The following is a 14,778-nucleotide window of genomic DNA, read 5'->3' on the forward strand; positions in this document are numbered from 1 at the left end:
AAGTTAACAAGCTGACAAAATCAAGGAGCGAGTAAAAAGCCAACCTTCAATTGTGGGGAAAATATGCAAATGAATTTGCAGATATACTCATATCACGTGATTTTGAACTCTGAGATATTACTCTTAGTTCACGTCAGTGGGTCTCGCTACCTGGGGTTAAACTAATACTTGTTTCATCATGTGAATGAAAAAAACCCTTGTACTATCTTGTACCCTTGATTATATATTTATAAATTTTACCTTTTTGGTTTTTATGCTTGCTAGCCACTTATACTATTATTATTTGTATAATTATACACTCCTATCATTTGAATTTGGTGCTAGTCTTTCAACGATTTTAACAAGCACGACGAAGTTGGTGCTAATTTAACCTCAGACAGTGAGACCCACAAAAAGAGAATTAAGAGTAATATCTCAGGGTTCAAAATCATGTGATATGGGTATATCTGAAAATTCATTTGCATATTTCCCCCACAATGGTAGGTTGGCTTTTTACTTGCTCCTTGATTTTGTCAGCTTGTTAAATTTTCAGTGATATTGTGACTTATTTGAGTAGTTTTCAACTCTATATCTAGCAACGCTGGTACTATCTTGTACCCTTGATTATAAATTTATAAATTTATCATTTTGGATTTTATGGTTGCTAGCCACTTATATTATTATTATTATTATTATTATTCATTAATAATAATATCTTTATATATATATATAAATAATAGTTATATAATGAGCAATGCTCAATGTAGCTAATCGTCAGGCTGAGATTACCTTAATGATATGAAGGTTATGTTGTCGCTCCAAATTTCCAAGTCAGTTCTACCACAGTGGTGCATTGAACTGAATGGAGAGGCCAGAAATACAAAAAAATTAATAAAAACAAAACGGTTAAGAAGGGAAAGGATGAAATCAAATTATACAAGAGTGGGAGTGGTTTACAGTTGAGGGGTAGCAAGAAATGGAAAAAGAAAGGAAGAAAACGAAGAAGAGGAAATAATTGCTATCATTAAGGGGAAAATTTGTGGTCATAAACTTTTATCTAAGAGGTAACAACAAAAATTGCTGACTACTAGAATCTTATTATCCAAATTAGTAAGGGTAAAGGGGTGGTTTTCACTCTAAAGAAATACAAGGTGCCAGTACAACCAGCATGTCCACTTACATCACAATGTATGCACACATCCACACACCCATGCAAATGCATGTTCACACATGTCATTTGTGTGAATGGACACAATATGTAAACACCCATTCACATGTGAAAACATACAGAAACGTATATGTCTGCTTAAGGTGTACACACACCATTAGGTACACACACACACACACACATATGCACTTATACATATAATAGGTATATGTACAGTAGATATATATACACCCACATGCATCTAAGTAGAGAAAAAAAGTGGGGATTTATATAAATCAAGCTTGGGAAAGGTGAAAAGAATAAAAGAAATATAAGATGACAACTAAATGTTTGTATGTGTGTTGCACAGCCTATCATGAGCATAATTGCCTTAGTTGGAATAAGGGTTGGTGACAGAAAGGGCATCTGGCTGTAAAATAATTCATCAAGATTCACACCAAAGTGGAAAAGGGAATTTAAAAAACGACAATGATTATATATATATATGTATATATATACATACACACACACAAGCATGTATAAATTATGAATACATGTAAGTTTGAAAATTTATCAATGTTCAAGAAAATATTTCCTCATCCACTTAATTATTTTACTCTTTATTTATGCTTATTTTCAATGAAATGAATCTATTATATTTTCCAATAAAAACCAAAGACATATTAACTTAAGCTGTAGCTAATATATTACTGATGTAATATATTTTTATGTCATTTTGTAAAAAAAAATATTTTTCTCAAATAAAAGAAATTTATTTTTTATTCAGTTCGTTCTTTGCCATACTCTTCAAGTATCTTAATTCTTCAGCTTTTTTTCTTCTTTGTTTTTATGTTTTTAAATTTCGAGAACATCAACTCTCCATTTAATATATTATATCATTATGCATGTAGAAAATTAAGCTGACAGTGTTATGTCCCTGTAAGAGTAGAGCTTTACAGTAAATCTTTGACGAAGTCAATCTGTGGCAGCAGCACTTGTACTCAAGAGTAGGTAACTCCTGCCTGTCCTCAAGCGACATTTTGGTGCAAGGAGCCATAACCTGTGAACGTACGGCTGTTTACGCCCGTATAAAGAATCACCAATTGTGGCGATCCAAGGTATTTCTTTGACTTCACATATTTTTAATTTGATTTTTAAGCACCCCCTTTTCAGTTTTGTTGCTGCTATTTTTGATAAAAATGTCTAAATTTCGTATGATGTTCGTAAAAATTTGTCGTCGATCCGTCCAAGTTCTACTACTCCTACCTGCCCAGCGCACCTGTCCCACAATGCTTTGCGTTTATGCGTTAAAAATATATTTTTTTGCCATCCTCTTCTTTCTCATATATGTCATTATTATTGTTTACAAATTCAATAGCTGCATTGCATAATTCCACCTTGGTTGGCTCCAAACTATCTATGCTTGCTGAGCCGACTCTTTATAACGTAATTATACAATACGTTGAAATTGACTCTACCCATGATGCAATGCGCAATGAGTGTTTGATTCTGTCTTTTTTCCCCTTCTCCTCGCTAACACACACACACACAAGCAAGTATTGCACTCACTCACGTAGACAACTACTGTTTCGTCGTGGCTCTTTGCGTGGCGATCACTCTCATTACGAACATAGGACAGGGTCTTTAAAGGTAGCTAACCAGCTGCCAGATTTAAATGTCTGCAATTATGTATTAAAAATTTTGAAGTGGTGAGTAATTTTATCACCCACATTACGAAATATTGATGACATTATATACTTTAGCAACTGAAAACAAAAAAAAAAAAATCAAAATCTCAACTATTCGTATGTATGCATATGTGTGTTTATATATATTATATATGTATATATATACAAACACACAAACATATATATATATATAGTGTATGTATGTATATTATGGGCATTAAATGTAAGTAATGATCAAAAGGTGTATTGCAATAAACTAGCTTCTAATGAAATGTATGATTTAATGTCGTGAAAGTTGTTAGGCCGAGTTGTTTTCTGTTGAAAAACCGTTATACCCCCGATGAATACAAACACGTTCTGTTTGCCTTGCAGATTTTTTTTTTTTAGTTGATTTGCTTTTTTACTTTATTTCGCTTATATATATTATTATCAATCATCGTTAATTTAATAAACTTAGATAAAACGTTTATATATTTATCGACCAGTCTCAATATGTTTTATCCGTTTAACAGTCAGGGAAAGTTGGCGGGTTTTCTGCTATCCTGCTTCCGGCTTTGATCTTTATTATTCTTTTGTATAATTTTGTTTTATTTTTCATAACTTTTTATCCTTAATTCATTGTAAGAAAAGTGAATTTTATGAGGATTTGCGTATCTTTTATGTTTATTAACAATTGTGGGACAGGCAGAATCCTTAAGTTTTTTTTTGTGTGCTTATGATTTGAAAAGTAGTCTTAAAGAGTTGTGGTCTTGGTGTGTGTCATTAGATATATTATGAATAATATTTAAAATTAATTTACTTTTATAATTCAGTTGCTTTTAAAATGTATCCTTTTTGAGTTTCATGCCATTTCAGTTGAATTCAATTTGGCATTGCATATACTAATATAATAAAAGCTATTCAAAATTCGTTAGATTCCCTAAACAATTAAAGCCAGTTTTAATTTCAATCTAAGAATGTTTATCATTCTAAGGGAGGCAGTGACGAATTTATTTTATTTTCGCAAGTGACAAAAACCAATATATTAAGGATGTATATTATCCAAACATGAATTTTGTATTTGTTTATCCACGATCGGGCGCATCTATGATAAAAGCGGTCTAGGCGTGCCTATCTCGTCTATTTGTATACCATACGTGTGTTTTGAAGAAAATTTTGGTTGCAATTTCTAGCACGTTGAGCGATCACTATAGGCGTTACTAATGAGTTCGTCTTTTAGATTTTTCTTCATTTAATATTTTTAAGTATCTATAAATTGAATGAATTTTAAAAATTAGTATGATTGAATGGTGTGAATTAGTGATCCATTTGAATAAACATCTTTCGGCCGATCTGTGTGTGTGTGCGTGTATATATGTATATATATATATATATATATTATATGGTCTTGTTCTCGAGTATCGAGCTCGGTCTCCTTCACTTATCCATATCTAAAAATCAAGCGTATTACACGCACCACGCTACTTCTCTGTCACGTCAGATTAGAAAATTCAAAATTAAACGGAAACGTTACATTACAATTTTATGTAAGAATTTTGATATTTAGTTTTTAATGTTTGTGATATTCCATTTTATAAATTGATTTTAGGTTCAGGGGAGGTAATGAGACATTGTTTGGAATCACCCAGTATTCGATCTTATAGTTAGTTTATTGATATTTGATTTGATTAATTTATATACTATCGTTGTTTTTCAGCTGATTTTTTAATGTCTTAATAAGACTATTATGAAAAGGCGAAAACAAACTGTTCATTAATATGTACATATAGCTAGCTACAGCGTGATGTTAGATTAACTGCTAAGCCATGACCTAAATACGTTTTTTTGATTAGCTCGGGCCAACCTAAAGCGGAATAGAATGTTTACTGGCAATCCGCTCATTTAATATCCTCAAAATAGTTACATGATGGCCTCTACATGATCACTTGACTTTGCTAGAAACAGCAGACCAGTCTCTTCTCATCTTGGGAAAGGAAGCGACTCGTTATAATTTACTCCAATATAAATGTGTTTATACACTTCAAATGCAAACGGAATATATTTTATATTAAAAAAAAAAAAAAGTTCGTAATTCTCTAACCTTAATCAGTTTCTGGTTTTAAAAGAGTTACTTTTTTTAAAATTTTTATTTCGTAAGTTAAAAAATATTTTTGTAGATTCTGAATCTTTAATGTCAGAACATAAAATTACCGCAGCCCATTAAAAAAGATGGTTCGGTTTAGACGAGAAAGCCGTTGATCATAGCTCAACCAGTCCCGAAGTATCCCAAGGAATGTTTAATCTGAGATCCTAGATTTCAAACAAAACAGTAATTAAACTATAATCATCAGCATTTAAATTTTTTGAAGCCGGATTTTTAACAATCCCATCTTTTAACTTTTATATTCTTCATTTTATCAAGCTGATAATGATTTAGGAGATTTGCAGCTGCCGCTATATATATATATATATATATATATAATGGAATCTCCTGTCGAAACGACTTGAGTGTTCCGTTTTTGGTGAACGACCTGCACAAACGATTTGTTTATAGTAATCAAATGTATGTGCTATCACTTCCCACCCAACAAATCGGCGTTGCCTGTACAGGTGCACAAGTGTTCCGAATGTCAGGTGTCTAAATGATCGCTGAGGAACGTGAACTGCAGTGTTTTCCTCAAGAACACAATGCGTCACTCGGTCTAGGAATCGAATCCACGATCTTCGCGCTCATGACTGCAACACTGTAGCCACTAAGCGACGCGCCTTCAACACCCACACACCCACCGTTTGTATTTGAAATGTATAAATATATCTTGTTTACATGTAGAAGCGGTAGATGTTTTACTTCCTGAAAAATTTGAAATGCTATTTCATTTTTGAAATTTCTTTAAGGATGAAAACACAAGGCTTGAATTTCGAAGGGAAGGGCGGGGTGGTATTTAGTCAATACTATCGACCGATACTTTATTTTATCGACCTCGAAATGATGAAGGTAAACTTGAACTCAGAACGTAAAGAGCCAGAACAAATACCACAAGGTATTTTTTCTCGACGCTCTAACGATTCAACCAATAATCACCAAGCATTTCCTTAAGTAAAGTAATATTTCCCTATGACCAGACGGGTTTTCTCAGACGATTTAAAAGAAAGGACACTGCTTGCATGATAGTGATGCAGTTTCTGTCTACCAATACACTCACATGGCTTTAGTCAGCCTGGGACTATAGTAGAAGATACTTGCCCAAGGTACCACACAGTGGGTCTGCACCTAGATCCCGTGTGTTGGGAAGCAAATTTGCCACATAGCCATGCCTCTTCCTAATAGTAATAATAATAATAATTATCATTATCATTCTTTTTACCATAGGCACAAGGCCTGAAATTTTTTAAAGGAGGGAGCTAGTTAGGTTCATCAACTCCAGTGCCCAACTAGTACTCATTTCATTGGCCCCATAAGGATGAAAGGTAAAGTTGACCATGGCAGAATTTGAACTCTGATCACAAAGAGATGAAATGCTGCTATGGATTTGGTCCAGTATGGTAATGATTATACCAGCTCACCACCTTAATTAATGATAATAATCATAATAATAATAATAGTAGTATTATAAGGTATGACATTGTGATTACATTGATCTGCAGTTGGCTTCTGCAACTCAAACATCAATTATTATGACTACTTCTGAGATAGTTCTAATAACAGTGGCATGAATTGATTATGGATACTGCTTAAGTTAATATCAATTACCTGTGAAAGTTGTTTAGACACTGACTTAAATCAATCAAGTTGTTTCTGAAACTGGCTGGTGTAAATTACATATATCTCAATGTAAGTATTGTTTAGATCATGGGCCAAACATCATGTAACCTCAGGTCAGCCTTGATCTAACAGATTTAAAATATTTTAACCATAACCATCTTCGTCTTAGGGGTATATAGGACTATAATGTCTAATGTGCTCTTTTCTTATTTAAGACAGTAGAGTGTCTCTTGAGTGTTTTTAGCATTGGTTATCCTTAGTCAGATCTCCTGCCTAAGGATAACCAATGTTGGAGACCCTGAAAAGAGTCATGGCATTGCTCTTTCTCTTCTGACTAAGCATTAAAGAAGTAGTTGAGCAACCATGTAGAGACTCCTTTCATAATATTATTTAAGTTACAGTATCTGTCAGCAGTAGTAAGTATGTGTCTCAATATAAACTTTATGCTAATAAAATTATTATCGTCAATGTCTATGCCATGCTGGCATGGGTTGCACATGGATACTTGGTAGCATATTGTCATTGTCTTTAAACTTGTTATGCTTGTTTTCAGTGTCAGTATAGTGGAAGTAGTAGAAGATTATTTACGTAGTTAAGTATCAGTTATCTTTCTTTGATATCATATTTCAGTTTTGTGTAATCTCTGCTGCCCCTCTGGTGTGTGGAGAAATATTAGTTTCTGAAAATAATGCAATCTATACCTTTTGTAAAGGAGATTTAATGGTTGTTGTTATCTGTAGATCATCTCTGATTGAGCAGACTTGTGCTTCAAAGGCTTTCTAACTGTGACCATTTTAAAACAGTAGGGGAATAGTACTCAATTTTTTTTTAATTGTTGCATATTTTACAACATACAAAAATATTTTAAGCATTGTACATAGAGTAAAAAGAACTTTAACTGATAAATGTAAAAAGTTTAAACTACAGAATATAAACAAACTTCTTGATTCAATAAATGTAGCATAACTATTTAGAATTTCAGTTTGTATTTTTCACATTTTTTAAAAATATGATTCTGTTTATTTGTGGTTTACTATTTTGAAGAAGCCATTGCACTAGTGTGTGTTTGAGGAATTTGGTTGTTATTTGTAACAGGCCAACATAGAAGCTCCTTTTCTTGCTCAATAAATTAAATAGTTGAATGATCATGTGGCAACATTTCAAATGTTTAAGTCAGCGTTTCTCACCTGGGGTTCCCTGGAACCCTGTGGTTCTGCAAAAGGTCCCATGAGAAAAAGTGAGGTAAGCTAATGATAATTTCATGATCGTAATATTACTATACATGCACAACATATTGGTTATTGTAATATAGACATCATCCTATCTAACCTTTTAAGTTATCAAAAAAATATAACAAATATATGATATTTACCACATGAACTGTAATGAAAAAATATGAGAAAGATATGGTATATAATTTTTTTGTGCAGGAGTTCCTTGCGATATGTAATTTGATTTAAGGGTTACGCAAGGGTAAAAAGGTGGAAAAACACTGGTTTAAATGTTTAGATTTGTAAAGTGTGCAGTCAACGAAAGCTGTTTGATTTTGTTAGACAATTTCATTAATAGAAAATCTTTTGGTACAAGCTCAATGAACATTGTGCCTCAAGTCATATTAATTTCTCAATGACAGAATAAAATTTGCTGAATATATGAGTAAATTGTATGAAGACAGCTGCAAGTAAGTTCCCATAAAAATGGTAGATCACCAAGAAGTAAGGGAATGATTAAGATGTTATTTCATTGTTTTGTTAGATTTTTAAATGAAAAACTAACAATTCATGTGAAGTTTATAGAAGTTAGATTGTGAAATCTTCTAGACAAATCAAGTTATGAATGTGGAGATTATAAGACTTTTAAGATAAAAATCTGATATTTTAGTAACTTATTTTATAACCCTACTAACATAAAAGTTAAGTGCAGGTCTAACATGATATAATGTTTTTAAACCAGAATACAAACTTATTTGAACTAAGATACTTCTTTTATAAATGAAAACACCTATAAATACAGTTAACAGCTATCAATCCTACAAGGTCAATTCATGTAGAAATGATAGCCAAAATCTCTTTCAAATTATGCTCCATTATCTTATAGAAGAATACATTAGACAGTGTAGTTCCTGACACACAAAAAGACAAGATGATTAAGACTGGAACATTTTTGATAATAGGTTTGCTGGGCCAGGACTAAACAATCTAGTTAGGAATTATGCCATTCTATGTAGTGTTTTCCTCAAAAATATTGTAGACCTGATATATTTAATAAAAGTAAACAGAAAGTTCTATTATTTCTACATTGAATTTGTTTTAATCTGAGCTAATTTGTGTAACATTGAAGATTGAATGTTATTTTAGAATACTTCACCAATGTCATCATGCATTACTTAAACTGTTTAAGTTTTAATATGGAATTGTATTTGACACATCACATTAGTTAATTGGCATTTGTCAGCATGAAAATGTTAAATGTGCTTTATAAGAATGTTGACAATTATCCTGTAATATTAGAAATATGCTTCCTAATGTAACAAATAAACCAACAAAGGAACCTTTACATGGTTGTGACCTGCTAGATTGTATCCAAATCTCTAAGAAAAAAAAATTGATAAAAAGGAAGGACATATTGGATAGTTAAGGCCTACATCTATTATGTGTGCAAAGACAAAAAGATAATTTGGTGATCATATACTTTCGACCATCGATATAGTTGATAAGGGTTGATCTGAGGCTCAACAAAAGCATAAATCTTCTGAAAATCTATATAGACATGTTCTGGCATGTTTGTGTATGTGTATACACACACATAGCCTAGTAGTTAGGGTGTTTGGCTCACAGTTATATAGTCATGGGTTCAATTTCTGCACAAGGTAGTGCATTGTGTCCTTGACCAAGGCACTTCATTTCGTGTTGCTTCATTCTACTCAGTTGAAAATGAGTACCAGCTGACTACTGGTGCAGTCCTGTCTCCCTGCAAGTGTCACATTCTCAATGTTACACTGGGTCATAGATGAAGGTCTGAGAGGGTGCCTGTGTCTGCTTGTGACTACATAGGCATCTAAAACTATTAGTGGAAGCATGATACAAGCTAACAGGTTATATTCGCTTGTGAGTGATGGCTAAAGTTTTCATTTGTATGAATGCATGCATGTCTATGGGCTTCCTATGGTTTCTATCAACCACTTGACCTATGGGTGTCTTTAGCATAATCCATGAACCTTCCTTAGAATTTATAAGAGTGAAAACAATTCCTTTTTATAGATTCTACTGAAATTTTTTTATTCACTTACTGATGAAATCAATTATATCTAGTTTTCTTGTTTGATATATCAAGAATATATCTACTTCCTGTAATTGTAGCTCCTTTTCATATTATTCAGGTGTTTACTGTGCCAATTAATGACTTTGAAATACTTTTGGATATATATTTTTATTATTTTATCATTTGTCACTAAGACTGTAAGAGGTACTTTCATAATACTGCTTCCTTTAGGTTGTATACATTCATTTGTCTAATATCTGGAGTATTCTGTAAGCTTTTTGGGTTTTTTTAAGTTTGTAAAGAAGGAAAACCATTGAGTATTTTTTGCTTTAGGCTGATTATGAAATCAATAATATTATCAAAGTACATGGCTATGCCATTAAGAAATTTGCTCCATAACTTTGTGGTTCTGGGTTTGATCGCACAGCATACCACATGGGCAAGAGTCTTCTACCATAGTCACAGGTTGACCACAATACCTTGTGTGTGAAATTTGGTTAAAAGAAACTGTGCAGAAGCCCATTATTTCTGTATGTTTATATCTTTCAGCAGATGCTGTAATAAACACCAATGAAAACTGATGTTCTTTGAATAAGGAGGGTCCTTAGTAGTGAATTAGAGATATATCATTGTTACCCTACCTGCTGGAAATGCAACAATCCAGTAATTGGTACATTAGAAACTTTTAAACCAACAGTTCTAATACTCACAAATGACGATATAAAATATATATGAAAAAATAAAAACCAGTTTTCTTAGAAATAAAATTCTCAGTAAAACTTTTGTGTAAACACCAATTCCTCATTGTAATGTTATGTCAATTGTAGGAATTGAGCAAAGAATTAGTCAATACTTATTGTAAATACTAAAATTTTAAATTTATATAGTTGATTATATTTAAAATCTTTTATTAAAACGATGTATAGTAAATTTAGAGCAAATTCATCCACATTTGTCTAGATATGGGAAATTATTTGTGAGTTAAAGTGTTATTTAGATAAATGATTGCCTTCATTAACACTGGTAAGAAATAGACATGGAAGTGTTGCTAGAATATGCAAACTATCTAGGAAGTAGAAATTGTTAGTGGAATATCAGAGGGAATTGGTAGAGAGATTAGGTCAAGTCAACAAGAGTATATTTCTAGGGTCACACAATCTCCTAGAAGTAACAGCCAATTCTGTATACCACATCTTACTATCTTCAAGAAGGATACATTGAACCAACAAAAACTTCTACTGGCTAAGTTGATCTACTAGAAACAACACCTTATCTTATTAAGAAAATTAAAGGCATAGATACATTGAACAATGTAGTTTTTGACATACAAAGTAAAAGCAGGAAGAAGGGCATGACTGGAACCTCACTGATCATGAGTCTGCTTATTCTGGACAAGCCTAGGGCTAAATGGCAACAATATAAAGACTAGATTATAGGGCAATTAAAAGTGTACAAACAAAAGATACTGGATGTTGAGAGATAATTTCTGAGATGCTGTATGTATCAGGTCTGATTGTTATTACAGCAGCTGTTCACTTAGCTAATCAGACTGCTGAATTCTATCAGTAGAAATTGATGAGGTAGCAGACATTAAAAACATAATGAAGGAGCACTTATGCAGTCACTCGACTTGCTAGAATAGGCAGCAAAATTATATTATAGTTACTTTTTAGAGTCTTAAATGATTAGAGCACATTAGACAGTATTATTGTGGATATTTCTAAATAAATGGCTTGTCGTCGCTAGAATACCTTTCACCATACTGTTCAGTATGGTTGATATGTGGTTAAGCAACAACGGGAAAGATGAAGATTCATTAAATAATGGATTGACTTGTATGCATTTGTTAGAATTTTCAATTGTTAGGGGAACATAGTTGGTTTGGACAAATAACTGTCTGAGTAGTGAACCATAGATGCTATATTTGTGTGTGTATCTCTTTCTTCATCTACACTATTAAGTTTCATTTGTCAACCCAGAGAAAGTTTTTAACAGTTCCATGCTCTGTAATCTGATAATCAATGAGAAATCTAAATGCTGATGAATTGTTTATAGTAACTATTCAGGGATGTGTATGAAGCTTTTTTTTTTTTTTTTATTTCGAGCGAGATCGTTGCCAGTGCCCCTGGACTGGCTCTGTTGCGGGTGGCACATGAAATGCACCATTTTGAGCGTGGCCGTTGCCAGTACCGCCTGACTGGCCTTCGTGCGGGTGACACGTAAAAGCACCCACTACACTCTCTGAGTGGTTGGCGTTAGGAAGGGCATCCAGCTGTAGAAACTCTGCCAAATCAGATTGGAGCCTGATGTAGCCATCTGGTTTCACCAGTCCTCAGTCAAATCGTCCAACCCATGCTAGCATGGAAAGCGGACGTTAAACGACGATGACAATGGATAACAAATTTAATATATAAGTCATGTTTCTTGGCCACCTTCTTTCAATTTCAACTTAGATTTGGCATTCAGAAGAGTGGATTTGAGCTAAGAGACCTAAAAATATGTAAAAACCAGTTAGTAACTGGGTCAGCTTGAATCAATACCATTTAGAAAAGTGGCTAGGATAGAAAAAAACTGAAGTGTGAATACAGATAGTACAACAGGATCTCTTAGCAGACTAAACAGGGACCAGAATTTTCCATACAACCAGATGTACTAGAGTAGCTAGCAACAAATTATTAACTTTGTGAGTTCTAAGGACTGTTCAAATGCTTCCTTCCAAATAGTTTTGAAGTGATAGCTAAAATTTGATAACTTGAAAGAAGTTTGGGAAAGTGCCATCCATGTTGGTAACAGGACTTTCTCTCCATCCCCAAAAATAAAACTAAATCATCTGTGAGAATGTGACAATGTGATAAAGCAACTCTGAAATAACTGAAGATGCATGAATTTGTTATTATTGCTTAAGAAGTGAAGAAAGTAGATGCTGTAATAGGCAGAGATGGGAATATTAGCATGCTGGGTGAAATGCTTAGTGGTATTTCATCTGTTTTTACGTTCTGAGTTCAAATTCCGCCAAGGTTGACTTTGCTTTCATCCTTTTGGGGTCGATAAATTAAGTACCAGTTGCATATCGGGGTTGATCTAATCGATTAGCCCCCTCCCCCAAAATTTCGGTCATTGTGCCTAGAGTAGAAAAGAATATTTTTGTGACTTCATACCAATCAGTCAGGTGGCGTTTCATTCAATACAAGCTATGTCTATGTGTTGCAGTAACCCTGTCTCAACAGAAGTGGAAACGATACTCTGTTGTGATGTTCACCTGAACTCCGAAAAGGATTAGTAGTTGTTGGGAGATGAAGTGTTTTCTAGCTCAGGAAAGTAAGGCTAGCCTTTGTGATACAGTCTTTGCTATGTTGCAATGTTATCATGAAATATGATGACAGGGTTCAATAAACGTTAGCAATAAGAATATGGCTTTAAAAAATCACTAGAGATATGTGCTCAAGATTGTCCTTATTGTATTTAATATTTCATATGTAGAGGACAGATGTTAGAATAGGTAGAACATTGGACAAAATGTTGTATTTAATTACACTCTTTAGTGCTGGTGCTTTGATTAAACACACAGTACTAGAGAGTTATAACTCTGAATTAGTGCTGACACAGACCATGATAGGCTGTCCTCATTGTGGATATATGACGATGATGTTGGTAACAATGGTGGTAATTTAACCTCTGTATAACTCCTGCTGTTGTTAACTTTGCCTTTTATTCTTTTGAAATAAGTAACTGCCAAGTATGAGGGTCACTTTAATTGATTATACTTTCTCCCAATATTTTCAAAAAAGTTTTGTTTGTGAACCCCTTCCATCCCTTTATTATTTTTATTGTCATTACTGCATTCTTAATGATTTCTTACTGTGGTGGGGTGGGTTAGGGGGTTTGTAAAAAAGTGTGCTATGTTTGGTTTAATTAACTTCAATACACCACTAGTGCTTATTGTATCAACCTGGGAATGATAAAAAAATTTAACTTCTGGATTAAAAAAAAAAAGAATATAGAGAAGAAAGACAACTAATTTATCCTGAAAAATTTAGTTGAGTACTCTACCATTTATACCACACCAAGAGAATAAGAATAAAAGAATAAATGATTACTTTTGAGTGAGTTAATGAACTTAAGCATTTAAAATGTAGTCTTCAATAGATAGACTGTGACTCCAAGCAACAACATAAGGCAGCACTGAATTGTCGTGTGCTCAAACGTCAATTCATTCCTCTGATGTTGAAATAATTTGATTCATTATAATCTCTGCTATCACTCGACGTATTAGAAGGGAGATAATTCTATCTTTCACATGAAAAGCTTAAATATTTAATATAGTATCAATGGTTTAAATTATCACGATGTTCAAGCTTATATATTTTCGTTTCTTAGGTATTTTATATTTCATTTGTGCCAGTGTTTCTCTTGGAATGGTATGATTGGAACTAAGAAGTTCCCATGTTTAATGATTTGATAGATTTTGTGCTGTTTAAGAGATTCAGGTTTTGTACAATACCTTATTCAAATATCATAATGCATATTTATTATATTCTATTAACATGTAAATGTATTTAATCAACATCTGCACGCTATACCTCTCTATCTAATCTGTGATATTGTTATTACTAAAGTTGTCGTATTACCTACATTTTGCTTGCATGTATGTAGTCAGGACTATTAAAGGTGACCCACACAAGGGATCTTTCTGATTTGGCGGACACCATTTTTTATTTAGTATTTATTTAGTGTGTTTTCTACCGAAACACTTTAAAACTTCGTATACTTGTATATTTTGTCTTATAGAACAGAGAAAAAAAATTTATATTCGAAGTTATTTCATGTTAAAAGTTGTCGTATTTCGGTAATTTCAACCAATCACTGACGTCTATTGAGGTGAAAACAATTACTGCTGTGGAATGTAAACAACACGTTCTAACGATGTAATGGGATCTTTTCCCTTGAATAAAATTAGTGCC

General features: G+C 33.0%; 1 protein-coding gene across 4 annotated transcripts in view; it reads left to right on the top strand.

Moving 5' to 3' along the window:
• Positions 1 to 2,160: 2,160 nt before the first annotated feature.
• Positions 2,161 to 14,778, top strand: part of LOC106875071 (uncharacterized) — a 29,246-nt gene continuing 16,628 nt past the window's right edge. For 2 of the 4 annotated variants that reach the window (XM_014923036.3, XM_014923035.3), the window contains exon 1: positions 2,161 to 2,244. The gene's annotated coding sequence lies outside the window, so the exon portion shown is untranslated. Of the gene's footprint in view, positions 2,245 to 2,666; positions 2,836 to 14,778 lie in introns of those variants that run through there. The other 2 variants (XM_052978626.2, XM_052978627.2) reach the window with 2 other exon arrangements.

This window comes from Octopus bimaculoides, chromosome 2 (genome assembly GCF_046866305.1).
Source record: "Octopus bimaculoides isolate indiv1 chromosome 2, ASM4686630v1, whole genome shotgun sequence".
NCBI classification, from domain to species: Eukaryota; Metazoa; Mollusca; class Cephalopoda; order Octopoda; family Octopodidae; genus Octopus; species Octopus bimaculoides.